Source organism: Helianthus annuus, chromosome 6 (assembly GCF_002127325.2).
Source record: "Helianthus annuus cultivar XRQ/B chromosome 6, HanXRQr2.0-SUNRISE, whole genome shotgun sequence".
NCBI classification, from domain to species: Eukaryota; Viridiplantae; Streptophyta; class Magnoliopsida; order Asterales; family Asteraceae; genus Helianthus; species Helianthus annuus.
Genome location: NC_035438.2, coordinates 18329417 through 18345304, shown reverse-complemented (window position 1 = coordinate 18345304; position 15888 = coordinate 18329417). Strand labels below are relative to the sequence as shown.

The 15888-nt window shown below is 34.5% G+C and overlaps 2 long non-coding RNA genes across 5 annotated transcripts; both read left to right on the top strand.

The window, feature by feature from the left end:
- The first annotated feature begins 6636 nt into the window (after window positions 1–6636).
- LOC110863805 lies at window positions 6637–9410 on the top strand. Of its 3 annotated transcripts, none has more exons than XR_002549378.2 (7): window positions 6637–6872; window positions 6980–7122; window positions 8060–8104; window positions 8239–8596; window positions 8681–8758; window positions 8846–9222; window positions 9299–9410. It is a non-coding gene; the product is annotated as an uncharacterized LOC110863805 (long non-coding RNA). The 3 variants fall into 3 exon arrangements; XR_002549377.2 differs by having other exon boundaries at window positions 6980–7129; window positions 8063–8104; XR_002549376.2 differs by having other exon boundaries at window positions 6980–7129.
- A 1664-nt stretch (window positions 9411–11074) lies between these two features.
- On the top strand, window positions 11075–13212 carry LOC118479712. Of its 2 annotated transcripts, none has more exons than XR_004860207.1 (3): window positions 11075–12311; window positions 12461–12565; window positions 12982–13212. It is a non-coding gene; the product is annotated as an uncharacterized LOC118479712 (long non-coding RNA). The 2 variants fall into 2 exon arrangements; XR_004860206.1 differs by having other exon boundaries at window positions 11077–12373.
- Window positions 13213–15888: the final 2676 nt, after the last annotated feature.

Sequence of the window (15888 nt, the reverse complement as noted above, 5' to 3'; positions counted from 1 at the left end):
GTGAAGAAGGATCAACAAATTGAACAACTACAGGGAGATGTTGGTCTGTTATTCAATATTGTTTATGATCTGCGAGGCAAACTTGAGAAGAAGTTTGGTCAAGAGTTTTCTGATCCCACCGATGTAGAGAACAGAAAGAAAGCTTTCGAGAAGGATAACGCTGAAAAAGCTGCTGCTATGGAAAAGTACTTTGAACGGGTTACTGATCCAGAAGCAGAAAAGGCGAAAGCTGAAAGGTTGAAGAAGAAGAGAGAGTTTGTAATTCTGAAAAACAAGAATGCTAATCCTGACGATGAAGATGCGCATGCTACACATCATTTGATGGATGTGGGTGAAACTCTCTATGACAAGAAAGGGAATAGATCTGGTGTAGTTAGCTGGGGGTATGATCACGACCGTAAACGATGGTGGATTAAGAGGAAGGTTGGACCAGTCGAATGGTACAAGCGATCAGGGCAATTTCAGTCATTCACTAAGGTTGATTTGACAGATCTGGTAAATAAACCTTATGTGGATGATAAGCCTAATGGTCCTGGTTATATGTTCTTCGAGAGATTGAAAAGGGAAGTGGCAAAAGGCTTTCCTTCGATGCGTACAGCAGATACCACAGTTAAACCAGCAAAAGGGATCAGGGATCCATACACCAACAAGCGGATGAAGATAGTACACTGGCCCGCTACTGATAAAGAAAAGACTATTCCGTTGGTAAGGAAGATTCCGAAAGGGGCGTTGAAGACGATGCACTTCTGGGCATATAATGAAAGACTTGGTCAAGCTGTGATCGTTTGTGATGGAGATGAAAGTTACTGTCTGGTGGATCAGATTGATTTATTGAATCTTGCACCTGAAGATCTTGCAGTACTGGCAAGCAACCAAATCCGAGCCACCGAAAAATATGAAGAAATTGCTAAAGGGTGGACGTCTGCTGTAGCCTCTGTGATGCATATTCACAGGAAGGGATTTGGTGGATACAAGGATAACATGAGTGGTGGTCATCAAGGAAGCTGAAGCAAGAAGAACTTGTATGCATAAACCTAGGGGGAGATTGTTGGAACCTAAAGGTTTATTCATGCAAGTTAACAATATATAGGGATTGATCTTGTAATTAGTTTAATTATGTTTTGGGTTAATCTTATGTGGGTTGGGCTTGTAAGTGTGTCGCATGGGCTTGAGTAGTTTCGGCCCTTATGTAGTGTATTTAAACACCCTTAATCAATAGATTAAGGGTTGTTGATACTGAATAGAAGCAGGGGGCGACACATAGCAAGGAACCGAGTTCCTACCGATCTTGTATCAGTCATCTTCAAGTTGAATGCAAGTTTGGTTTGTTTTGTTATTCATTGTGTTTTATTCGATCTATATATATTGTTTCTTGAATCACCTTTGTGTTTGGTTTCCGCACTCTCACAAAGTTAGATTGATATCATTGTGATCCTCACGGGTTTTACAATGACCAATGCCTAAATGGAGGCATTGGGGTTGGGCATTCACATCTAGTCGCCACATACGGTAATCGAGTAATAACAACATCAAAACAAAACGTTGAACTGTCTTATACACACATCTGGTAACTAAGCGCATTAACAAAACTTTGAACTCACCAGCGTCGTCTGACACACTTGTCTGCATGCTTGCAGGTTGTAGGTTTATATCATTGGGACTTGCTGTCTGGGATGCTGGAGTGGTCATGGGTCGTGATACATGGAATCTCAACACAAGCTAAATGATTTATGTACACATGGTTTACTAAACACTTAACAAATGAGTTTTGCTTCCGCTGTACACAATAAATGATATGTAACGTTTGTAACCCTTTATGTTAATGAATGAAGGTTTTATCTAAATATATTTATGAGTTCAATGTGATTGGTGGCTTGGGTCCTGGAACGTCACATGCCTAACAGGGACATTCTCTAGGTGGTATTTTGGGGGTGTGACATGTTCAATGATAGATAGTAACCCTGTTTTCAACATTTCTTCCATTGGTCTTGAATATTGCACCCCGTTTTCATAAGTTACTTCAAGTGTTCCTTCTTCCTCGTGCAATACCCAACTCCTAAGTTTTGGTATTTGTGTATCTTCAATATCATCATCATCATCTTCATTATCTTCTGCTGGAAACTTTCTCTCCAGTCTTCTTATTACAGTTCTTGTTCTTTCACAATCGTTGTCTCTTGGAACCCCAAGGGCCAGGATATCCTTTTGAATATTTTCATTCATTCCCATCATGGTTTTTATTGTTCTTACCTTAACCCTTCTCCTGTCAGCGAACTTTATGATGAATCTTTTTTCTTTCCTTACAAACCTCCATGCAATAACCTTAGTCATTTTTTAAATTTTTTGGCATTTCGGAGAATATGTGGCGTTTTAGTTTTTTTGACGTGTTTGAACTTGGGTTCTGATGATCTTCTTTTATATTGACTTTTTTTTCCCGCGTATGTCAGGTAATTATGGCGTTTTGAAAAAGATAAATAAATTTAATATAATAAATGTTAGTAATTATGTTTTCCGTCGTTTCATTTTACTGTTTTTTTGCAGTTTACCGTGTTTTGCTTTAAGACTCAATTGTTTTAATGGTGTAACACGTCAAATCTTTTGACGGCTGTAATTATGGCGTTTTCTTTTCCAATGGCGGTTAGATAACTATTGGACTTCTTTTGTTTTATATTCTTTTGCACATTTTTTCACTCTTTTTTTATAGTATTAGTTGTTCAAATTAATTTTATTATAGCTTGGTAGTTTATTTGGGGGCTTTTGTATGGCATTATGGCGTTCTACACGTATTTGCTAATTTTGGCGTTTTATTATATTTTTCGTTATAGCATTAATATTATTTTGTTGTTTATTAACTGACATTACAAAACAAACAATAGACAAAGAAAATTAAAAAAAAAAGTAAAAAAAAAAAACAAAGTAGAAGCAATTTATTATTTTAAATTTTCAGTGTCATCAGTCTCTTTCTTCTTTTGAAACTACAAGAAATGTGACGAATAAGTGGCGTTTTGGGTTTGGCGTTGTTTATTTTCTTTGTTCATGTGTTGAATTGTCTTTGTTGATGTTTGAGCCATAGAGTGACCCCCTGTGGGTGGATGCTAACTGCCACTGGTATAAGTCTCTTCTTATCATCCAAACCTTCTTCAGAAACAAAGATGTCAGTATGACATATGGGTGTCATCAGTCCCTCTTTTTTCAATTGTGTCCATGTCATGCAGCAAAATCTTTTTTTCACTCGCATAAAAGATCATTAAATGAAGCTTCATGCAGAACTTTACTGAGGATAAAAGAAAAAGATGTTTTTGCTGTCGTATTTTTTGGCGTTTTACATTGAGTTGTAAATATTTTTAGCAACCACTGTGTGTTTTTTTGGTGTGATAAACGGAAGGTGGTGAGCCGTTTATATTTATAGAATTTTTTTTGGCGCGTAGGTTAGGCGGGATGTTATTTTTATAACACAAAATGTAAATAACATTTATTCGGATGTAAAGTTTGGCGTTATATATAATGGCGTTTCCTATGTTATGGCGTTTTTGTAACCATAGAATTTAAATAAAAACACAGAAAAAAGCACCCAGTGATAAATTTGGCGTTTTGTATTTTTTTGGCGTTTTATTTTCAATGGCACTTTATGTGAGGAATAGTTTTTACTTTTTTTTTACCCTTAATGACGCGCGTCCACGTAATAAAATTGGTGTTATTTACTAAAATGCCACCGCGTCAATCTAGTCCATAGATTGTTTTGATCGGACGATGCATAAGCGTTCTCTCCGTTCTCACACTTTTGAGCGTTTTCTCTAAATACTGACCCTATATATATATATATATATATATATATATAGGGAAAGGATCATTAGAAAACTACATATATATGAGAAAACTAGAAAACTAACTAAAAACCACTAAAAAGAAGGGGGGGAGACTTTTAATGAAGGAGGGGGGACTTTTAATGAATGAGGGGTAAAATTGGAACAAAAAATATATAACTTTTCAAACATTTCCCATTCCTCCATACGTTATCATTTTAAAACAAAAATGGCACCATAAGATCACAAATTTTCTTATCTTTCATTCAAGTATATTCGAGCATATTTTTTATGACATAAAAAAAGATTTATGGTGTCGTCTTGTTTTCGATACTATTATTTTAGTAGTGCACATGTGCAATATAACATGTACTACAATGTGCATTACATGCTTAAAATTAGCTTTTTGAGTCTAGTTTAGCTTTTCGGGTTAGTTTTTTTTGGAGGTTTAGGATTAGGATTAGGTTTTTGGGTGTGGGGGGGAGGGGTTTTAGGTTTTTGGGTTGGGGGGGGGGAGGGGGGTTTAGGTTTTTTTCGGGTTTATGTTTAGGGTTTAGTTTTAGGTTTTCGGGAGGGTGGGGGGTTTAGGTTTTGGGGGGGGGGGGGGTTAGGCTTTTGGTGGGAGGGTGAATTTAGGTTTTTGGGGGGTGGGGGGTTTAGGTTTTTGGGGGTGTCGGTGGGGGGTGGGTTAAGTGGTTTAGGCTTTCCGTATTGGCGCACATGTGCAGTATAACCAAAAAAATTTTTTTTTTTTTTTGGAAATTTTTTTCCATACATAAAAAGTAGCGATTTTTCTATAAAAAATTATAAAAAAAAAATTGGTATGTTTTTTAGGTTTTTTTAGGCTTTTTTAGTTAGTTTTTTGGTTTTCTCATTTAAACTAGTTTTCTCATGATCCACCCCCTTATATATATATATAAGGTAAGGTTATTGTAAAAAAGGTTAAAAGTGTGAGAAATGTGAGAAATATTGTGGAGATGACATGTGTCCTAAATCTAAATTAATTCAAAAGGGTAAACAAGTAATTTTATTATTAATTCAATTAATTAAAAACTTCTCATAACTGCCACCTTAATTATAGGAACTGAATTTTTTTAAAAGATCTCTATAAACATCATTCAGCAAGTATATAACACCATTCAGCAAGTATATAACACCATTCATCAAGTATATAACACCGTTTAGTAAGTATATAACACCATTCAACAAGTATATAACACCATTCAGTAAGTATATTAACACAATTCAGCAAGTATATAACACCATTCAGTAAGACCATGTGTAGTGGTAACACCTTATAATGCCCCCACCATGGGGCATTATCCGACATGTGGCGTCCTAGTCAGCAAGGGGGCATTATAGCAAAAGTGGCGTAGTGGGGCATTATGCCAATAACCCCCATTCAATCATTTCACAATTATTTTTTTTTAATTTAAAACATAAAAAAACTTCATTAATTTAAAAATAAAATTACATTACTTGAAATAAAAATAAAAAAAAACTGAAAAAAAAAACAGAAAATAAAAAAAAAACAAAAAAAAAACTGAAAAACAGAAAAATAAAAAAACAGAAAATAAAAAAAAAACAGAAAAAATAAACTAAAAAAAAATAACATGATCTAGAGTCCATATTTTTCTCTAATTTTTTGGCGACGCATTTGCGCAAGGATCAACGCATCGCCTTGTAGGTGGTCGATAGGTTTGGACAAAAACTCAATGTCCTTTTCCATTTGCCGCGCCTCTTGCATCTCGTTAAATTTTTTTGGTTTCGGCCACTCGTATGGATGCATGATTGTATAAAAATTAGAAGAAAGTGGGTTTTTTTTATAAAAATTAGAAGAAAGTGGGAGAGAAAGTGGGTTTTTTTATAAAAAAAGGTGTGAATGTGGGGTATATATTTATAGTGGGAATATTTTAAATTAAAAAAAAAATTTAAACAATGTAACCGTTGTCAAACGGTCAAGTGGGCCCCCTCTCTTTTTTAAGCGTTATAATCAAAACGCCGGAGGATTTTTTTTTTTTCAAAAATCACGCCCCAAAACGCCCCGTGTAATGGGGGTTTGGGCGTTATAAGGCGTTATTTTGCAATTTTTTAAAAAAAAAAACGCCCCACTACGGGCGGTCTAAGTATATAACACAATTCAGCAAGTATATAACACCATTCAGTAAGTATATTAACACCATTCAGCAAGTATATAACACCATTCAGTAAGTATATAACACCATTCAGCAAGTATATAACACTATTCAGTAAGTACATAACACAATTCAGTAAGTATATAACACCATTCATGGACTAAACATCTGATCGAAACGTATTTTTTTCTCTATATAAGTATAGCAATATGGTACTCATATTAAAGATAAAAAAACGCTCGTTATTATGGTGTAATTTTTTTTTAAAGTTACGTATAAAAAGTTATTGACGTTTAAAAAAGACGGGGGGAGTTACATGTGCGTTAATGTTAGTTTCTTAATTTAAAAATGTTAAATTTACCTATATACCCTTAATCTAGAAAATTAGTATGTTTAATAGTAAACATTATTTACAATTTTGCCATAATGATCTCAACCATTAAATCAAAGATCTAATGGTGTAGATTCTTTTCTTACCTTTCTCACAAGAAAACCTTTTTTTACAGGAACCTCTACCTATATCTATACTACTTTATAAAGCATATAGGAAGGATAGAATGGTCATTTGCCACTTTACAAGTCTTTGAAGCCCATTGTACAAACCTATTAAGCACAAAGTGTTGAAAAACCCATTCAACACACGCGGAGCTTGAACCGGATATTCTTGACCCGTATTTTATATTCCGGATCCAATATAATGTTCGTATCTCTCTCCAAACCCTATTCATTTCATTCGGCCGCTCTTGCATTCTTCAAACCCTAATCTTCTTCATCTTCAACCCCCCAAAAGCACAAACCTGGTGAAAACCAAACCCCGCAAGACCAAAATTCAAACACTCATCTTCCTTCGTTCACCTTCTCACTCTCTCTCTCTCTCTCTCGCAAAGAGGGAAGAGGACTCAAACCGTATACACAAATCTCAGAACGAGTTAACCAGGTACGTAAATCTTTTGTTGGTTCTCCTTTTCTTCCCTGTTTCTCTTCCATTTCTTGCTTTCGTCAACTCAAGGTCATTTTTTGACATTTTCGGTTGGTTTGGTGTAGATGAAGATGGGGTGAGGAAGATGAAGATGACATTACTTTGCAGATCTGAGTCTTTTACATTCAAATCTTATGGGTTTGCGTTCAGATCTGACTGCTTCTACAGTTTCACGTTTCATCTGACTGCTTCTACAGTCTGCTTTGTGGTAGCAGGTTTATCTAGATCTGGATCTGAATCGATTTAATTTTTTTTTATTTGTAGAGGTTGTTTTTACACGTTTTTGTGTGTGAAAATTGTAAACCCCATTATGGGTTTGGATCTTTTTGATCTAATTTCAAATGGGGTTTGTGATTCTTGGGTGAAAGATTACTAGATTAGGGTTTAGTTGGTGATTGGTGTGTAGATTGTTGATTATTTGTTGGGGGGTTTTGTGGATCATATAGTTAGTTATGATTTTGCTGTGAATTTGAGTAATTATTGCTTGTTATCTTAATGAGAATTTAAATTAAAAATCAGTTTTTTTTTAATTTAAAAAAAAAGAAAGGCTTAAAAGAAAGATCAGTTCCCTACTACTTTTCATTATCTTTTTAACTTTCCTCTTTTTCTTCATGTAAATTCAAATATTTTTACGGATGATTGTGTCTGTAAGCATTCTATGCTTCATTGTTGTCTGATTAATGATTATCATCATAAGTGGTGTTGACTATTATTGTTTTGATTGTTTTAATGTTCTTTAGTTTTATATGCAAGTACTTGATACAGTTATGTTTTAGGTTTAAACTCTGTACCCTGTTTGGACCATCTGTTAAGTATTAACAGTCTTAGTCAATAGATATTAAAAACTTAGGGATTGTTTGGATGTGCTTTTTGAATCTGTTTATTGCTGTTTGGATGATGATGATGATAGGCAATTATGTTGATTAAAGCCTAAGATCGTAATTAGTTAACATCAATTTATGTGATTAAGTTTGACTTGAACATGTATGTGAGCATGCCTGATAATCTTGATACAGTTTTCCTATGAAGTAAACCATTTGTATTCTTTTATCGTCATAACTAAACACCAATATGTAAATCAAAGCTCAATTTTTTTATTTATTGTTTGCATATATGCGTTTGACTGAAGCTTTCTTTTCTGACAGAAGTGTGTTCCGTAATGCATCATTCTTCACATCATTTTCCTTTTGGTAGGTTTGAAATTTCCACTGATTTCTTGTTTACTTACTGTGCAATAACTCAAATCCATTAAAAATCCTTTATTTATTTATTTATTTATTTATTTATATATTTATTTATTATTTATTTATTTATTTTATGACAGACCCCTCGAAAATAACACCAATGAATTATTCGAAAGCCGTTGGAAACGGGGCAAAGGACATGTTAACAAGATCTGATAATTACAATGACGCTTCAAGTGACGCATCCCTTTTCTCAAGTTCATTACCAGTTTTTCCCCATGAGAAGTGTACGCTTTCAAAAATGGTAAGGAGAATCCGATTGCAAGCTCACCGGCGAAGGAAGCATACAGGAATCGGCTGGCGGACAGCCTCAACATGGACAGAACTAAGATTCTAGCTTTCAGGAATAAGCCTCCGACACCAACAGATGCGGTTCCAAACGAGTGGTCTTCAGTGCAGCAGGCGAAGCCAGTAAAGGCCCTTAGATACATCCCTCAGGTGATTATTTACAATATCTGTTTGTGATTAAATTCAAATTTGTATTATTGTTTAAAGTCCTAAAATTTGTATTATTGTTTAAAGTCCTAAAATGTTAAGCATGCAAATATGAGAGTTAGGGCCAAAGCTGTTGTTTCGATCTCTCAGTATGTCTCTAAACTGGTATGCATATTGCAAAATCACCCTCTTTTGGTTAATATTTGTGTTTTTAAAGATGAAATTACTGAATTACCCTCTCATGTTTTTTAGGAGTCAGGTGAGATTAGAGAATACGGGCTTGCTTCGTTGGTGCAAACGCCGGCTGAGTTGTTGAAAGATAGGCTTCCTGAAGCGAGAGAGGCGGCTGAGTTATGGAGGATGGGGAGACTGAACAAGAAGATAAGTAGCAAAACTTTTGCCAGTTAAATTTGCCAGCCATTGACGCGTTGACCATGGTTTATGCAGGTTTTCATCGCTTGTGGATATTAGAGTTATTGATCAAGTTATCTAATGAACTGATGTAGGTAAGGGTGCAAACGAGCCAAGCTACTCGCGAGCTTCGGACATAATCACCGCTTTATCATAGAAGAACTCATACATTCCATACAGAAACAGCAAGCTCACACTACTCCTTCAGAACTCATTAGGTATATAATGCAAGAAATTAGGTAGTTCTTGATAGAACGTCGATTTTGATCGGGTTTATCTGTATAAAATTTGCAGGTGGAAACGCGAAGACTTTGAGGTTTGCTCATGTGAGCCCAGAAGGTGATTCTTCCGGGGAAACGGTTTGTAGGTTGAAGTTTGCTCAACACGCTTCAACAGTCGAACTTGGTGCGGCTCAATTGAATAAGGAAAGCAGGGAGGTCATGGACCTTAAAGAACAAATCGAGAGCCTGAAGAAACAGTTGGCATACATGATGGACCCTATATGTGGAAAGAAAATTTATTGATTGGGGTGAAGTTATTTTGGTGTTATCCCCATTTGTTCCATTACCCCAAGCTCGAACCCTGTCTAACAGTTAAATGGCCTACTAACAGTTTTTTATTGTTTGTGTTGTCAACCGGGTACAAAACTTTTGAGGGTTGGGACAGGCTGAAGGCAGACTTTCATGAACACATACTTACCGCGACTCTTTTTAATAAACAAATGATGCTGCTGGATCTTGGTGTGTTTCCAGTTCAAAAAATTGTGACAGTTAAGAGCTGGTGGCATCATTTGATTGTCGAGCTGACCCGAAACACTTTTTCGCTTATTTTTAATAAACGTTAGTGCATTAAAAGAGAAATAGGATTAAAAAACGTATTTTGGTAAATAATTTTCAAACAACCAATTTTGGTAATTATTTGTATCAAAAGCACTGTTTTGGGTTAAAAAAAAAAAAAAAAACCCCTACTCCAAGTGGGTGTTATCGTGTTCGTAATCCCAATGTATCCCACTGTAAACATCGGTACCCTACCGGTAGGGTACCGAAAAACGGGAAAAGTGGGTACCGATACCGGTACCACCGAATATACCAGGACTAAACCTTACCCATTTTGACCCGTTACCCAACTTGTTTGATATATTCTAAGTACATTTCTAATCATTTATTTACAGGTACCATGTTGAGCAAACTGTTTGATGACACATGTGCATGTGCCCAAATTAATCACACATGACACAACAGCTGTAATGGAGCATAAAAAGTTTGAATTCTGATGGCAACATTTGCAAATCAATGTACTAGGCAGTGACCAGAAGAGGCTGAAGCCAGTCAAACAATAATAGCAATTAGCGGCTACACTGGTGTCTAGGCGGTGGCTGATCTGGTTGTGATTTGGGCGTCTCGCAAGCTGCATTTAATGACCAAATGACGATGAAGATTATCAGTATTGTGCCGCCAAAATAGTGCAGCAAACACGGCAGCAGTGACGTGCATTCAGGTGCAGATTCAGCAAACACTTCTGTGTGATTCATATGTACGTTGTTTCGTGGATTTTCAATTCGTGTGAGTTTTCGTTTATATGATGGTGGCACCTTTGTTCTTTTCAGGTTCTTCAGCTACAGTCCACGTTATATGATGCAGGTCAGCCACTGTCTGATTTTCAGGTTCTTCAGCTACAGTTCAGTTGGTTTTGATGTTTCTTTTGCTCTAACCGGTTTCAGTTGTAATCTAACCATTCATACATTTGTCACTGATTCACCATGTTACATAAAAGAAATCAACATCTTGTCCAAATTAAATAATAAATATTCCATTAACATGATGAAGTAAACTTCAAATTGTGTAATTGGTCATTGAGAGTTGAAGCTGTTTCATTAGTGTGGCAAAATTAAGAATGGTGTTGCTTTTGATTTGATACTTGATGCTTCCATCTTTGTGGGCCAGTTCCAAATCATATATGTATGTGTGTTCTCTTCATATGTATTAAATTTTTGTTGTTTTTGGCTCTAGCCAGCATCATCAAGTTCTTTTGGTGGAAAGATACATGAACAGAACTGCAAAGAGGTACTTTCATTCGCACTTCATGTCGTAAAAGTTGTATGCCCACCAGCTCTTTTGTTGGGTTGTCCTATATTAAAGGCAAAACTTCCCATATTTTGTACATTTTAAAGCCAAATTACCTTTTACTCTTTAACGATAACCATGGAAATATGAAATTGACATCATTTGTTGTGGTTGTCAAGATTCCCTTATTTTTTCATATTGAGGGATCATTTTAGATGCTTGACTAGATTGGCAAATATTTTTACATTTTGGTTAAATCGCCACTGATTTTGCCCTATAATGCTGTTGGGTTGGATGTAGAAGGAATTCATGCCATAAACATTAATATGTGTAGTGATTTATTTTTTTCTTCCCATGTAATGTTTTGCATATGAACCTGAGCCTTTGTGTTTAGGATTGAATTAGGATATTATTAGTTAAGGTGTTGGTAAAAGTTCTTCAAAATTTCCTGAAAATTATATTTCTGTAAGTCAGGTATACACTGGATGAGGTAATCACTATATGATAGCTGGTATAAGGTAATTATAAGATTGTTTAGTTGATTTTTGTGTCGACCCATGTTTTAAATTTTGAATTTAAATGTTTTTGATTGAAGGGCTTTGGTTCGATTCATAGTAAGTAAAGGGGATTTATGGTGGATCAGGTGTTGGAGGGTAACAAGCCGGAGCCGGTTTTGATGTTTATAACTGGCCTTATAGGATGTTCTTGGCTTTTAAAATGATAAACAAATTGAAGCTATTAGGATGTTCTGTTTGATTCTGTCCAAGCTTTTGATTTCAAAACAATATGATGTTTTTTCCCTAATTTTATCCCCAAATTTGTTTTGCTGGCTATTCTTTCACACACTATATATAAAGTACAAGTTGTGATGCATCATGTACAAGTCTTGTAGGTTTGGACAATGGTAGAAGCTAATAACAGGTGAGCGGGAGGATATTTGAGCGCCGTGATTCAAAATTTAAATAGTTTTAGGAGGGGGGAGAAAACGAGATAGAGAGAGAAAGAGAGCTAGACCTGCCAATGCAGATGCAGACTTGCAGCTTTTACAAGTGTCAACTACTAAACCTGTCAAGTGTCATATACTAGCCCTTTTACTGTTTCCTTTACCTTTTACTGTTTGTCCTTTTCACTGCAAAGTTGTTTTAACAGCTGTAATACATGGTCAAGCATTGGAACTCTACAACTTTTCCCATGCTTTTTGATATTGGAACCTGACATCTCCTACAACACTCTCAACTATCTTGGTATTATATATTCGTGTGAAGTTTCAAACACTCAACAGTAGATAAGATTGTTCAGTTCTGATGTAATGTTTTCTTATTATATATTTATAATATATCGTTGTCAGTTTGACACCAATCGGTAACTGTTTTAAACTTTGTTTCAATTTCAGGCATTAATAGTTGGATAATCAGGTGTGGGAACATGGTGGTTTTGTAGACACAAGTAACCTTCCAATTAGCAGTACAAGCCAGCCAGTGGACTCCATGGTGTTTAGGTAAAAACATTATAGGTCTTTAATGCTTTGTTTATACATGGGAAAGTTTACATCTTACAGTAGGAGTTTGAATGTGTAAAACATCATATGTTAAAAAAACCATCACTAAATTTCATTAAATTTTGGGAATAGTTCAAACGTTAAGTGAATAATTTGAAATTATTCTTAAAATCTAGCGAGTTTGTAGCAAAAAGTATTTTTTAACTTTTAACGCGTCTATATTTATCGAATAAAGGGGTATTTATGGTTCAAAGATAACTGACGTGATTACTTTCGTTTTCAAATTATCAAGTTAACTTTCTGTTAACCATCTATTGTTATTTTACTTGGTTATGATTCTGACTTAACCGACCTGTTTCTGTTTGAATAACCACAATATTGACTTGACTGATGGTTTTTGTAATTTTTATATGAAGGTGATGAGTCAAAAAATGGCTATTTCAAAAAGTTGGAGAATGCTAAAGAGAGGTTGCATCTTTTCAAGGCATACAAGATACAGGTTATTGGCGGGCTGCCTCCAATTAAAAGTTATAAAAAAACATTATCATGAGAGATCCTCAGAAACAAATCAACAAATCGTTGTAATTATTGTTACAAATTTATAACGTTTATTTTTTATCGAGTAATGTTTATCGTTGTAATTTTTTGTTAACAAATTTATGATGTTCAGCATATTGCACTTCGTATTTGTATCGATTAATGATTTATGGTTAAAGCATTATGTTTGATTTGATGAAAAGATTAATAAACTAACAGCTAAAAAAAATTAATAAAAGTATATCATTAAAGAATCGATAAATTAATAGTAAATCAAGTGCCAACATATCACGAAAATCAAACTAGCGGCTACGTTTTGAAGATTTTAATCATAGTTAAAAGCATCAACAGTCTGGTCAGTCGCTACGTTTTGAAGATTATTAAATCGACAAGCCAAATGTTTGAAGAAAGAAAATGACCGCGAAACCAAACCGAAGATTGGTTTTGGCGGTTTTACGATTTGAAACTGAACCGTGATCACCCCTACAATATATCACGAAACGATTGATAAACTAACGGTAAACTATATATCACGAAAATATAATGTAGTTGTGAAATATATAACAATAATACCTTGCACAAATATATTTTATATTTACATAACAAACTACCTAATAGATTGTGTGTTAAATTAGCCACATGAATTTGTTAGGACTTGCGATCAGTAGATAATTAGATATTTCATTCTATTCATGATTAAGTTTTAGTGTAACTCATAATAATAAAATAAAGGAAAAATGATTATATAGAACGTTAGCATACTATAGATTAAGATTCTTATATTTTTGAAACCTAACCTTTTCAAAGTAAATTAATACTAAGGATATTAAGATTCGTATTTTTTGAAAGCTAAGCTTTTCAAAGTAAATTAGTATTAAGGATGGATTTACGCCCAGAAAGCACCATTGAAAAAGGGTACCTTCCAACAAATCACTTCACATGGACATGAGTTCGGGAAAGATGGTCGGAAATGGAGAAGTACTCACCAATTAAGCCAATCTTTGACTCCTTTATGATAGAGTGGGAAGCAAAGAGAGGAAAAAGGGTGCGAGAACACTGCCCCCTCCTTGCCGAAATTGTTTCTTTTCCCTGTTGCCGGTACGACCAACCTAAAAATATGTATGATAAAGGTGAAAAATCCTTAGAAACTATAATACCATCTCAACATTATTAGTTGTCGTGTTGTACTGCGTTGTAAATTGTCCTCGCAGCCGATTGGCTGCTCACCACCCTATATAGATGGCAGACTGCTCCCCTTTCAAAGTGCAACTATAGTTTTTTTTTTTCTCAGATTTACTTCATCTGATGGGATATAGATTGCGGGTTGTACATTGCTCATAGCATTCATTGCTAGCTAATGCAGTTTTGGCACGCGTGTTCGTTTTTTTTAATACTATGTTTGTGATTGATATTTTCTTAATAGCATGTTTGTTATTTTTTAAAAGCCTGTAAGGCTCATGGTATACGCCATACACGGATGCTACAAATAAGAAACTTAACAAACGTATAATACAATGTATCACGAGAAAATTGATAAACTCACAGTAAACAAAAACTGCGTTGTAAATTGTCGTCCCGCCGCATCGCGCGGGTATACGTCTAGTATATATATATATATATATATATATATATATATATATATATATATATATATATATATATATATATATAGGGAGAAGATCATGTGAGAAGCACCTCTTATTGCGAGAACCGCGAGAACAAATGTGAACACAACCAAAAATGCCTAAAAATAGCTAAAAATCACACATTTTTTTAATATTTTTATATAAAAATCGCTACTTTTCGAAGGCAAAAAAAATTTAATTTAAAAAAAAAAAAATTTTTTTTGGCCACTAAAAGTAGCGATTTGAGCATAAAAAATATTAAAAAAAAATTTAGATTTTTTCTAGATTTTTTTAGGTTTTTTGGGGGTTTAGTTTTTAGCATTTTAGCTTGGGGGGGGGGGGGGTTAGGTTTATTTTTTTTTTGGGGGGGGGGGGGGTTGTTTAGGTTTTTTTGGGGGATGGGGGGGGGGGGGGTGGGGGTTTGGTTTTTTTAGGCTTTTTTTAGCTATTTTAGGTTGTGTTCACATTGGTTCTCGTGGTTCTCACAATAAATGGAGTTCTCGCATGAGCCCCTCCCTATATATGTGTATATATATATATTGATATTTTTTAAAAAATCATGTACCCCTCGAAATCACAAACCTTGTTAAAAGGTCCTCCCTGCACACTATGATAGCCGAATTTGAAAGGGATTATCTAACTTTTTATATCCGTAAACAGGAGCATATAATATTAGGAAAGGCATTGGCAAAGTTTTATTGGGCCAGGGAACCCTCGGTCTCTTCGATTTTTCGTTCATAATATATTAATTAAGTTTATAAAAAAAAGTTAGTATAAAATATTAAATTTTTAAAAGTTCGGCTCCTACCGAGTTTTCTCACCATTAAAAGAAGGGTGGTGTTAACTCACATTTACTTCATTTTCCTATCATATTTGTTTACCTTATTTTTCAATAATCGAATCAACAGATTTTTTGAATTACTTTTAAAAAACTGTTTTTTCTGATTATATTTGTCTTTCACTTTTCTTTTAATATAGTTATCCATATAACTTTCTTTTTTGTAAAATTAATTTTCAAGTATATTTATGCATTTAAGTATGTTTGACAACAGTAAAAAATCGATGAAAATAACTTCTAAAACAAAAATACAAAAAAACGTTTATTTTTAACTTCATAAAAAGTATTGTTATTATAAAATTGAAACATAACATGATAAAATA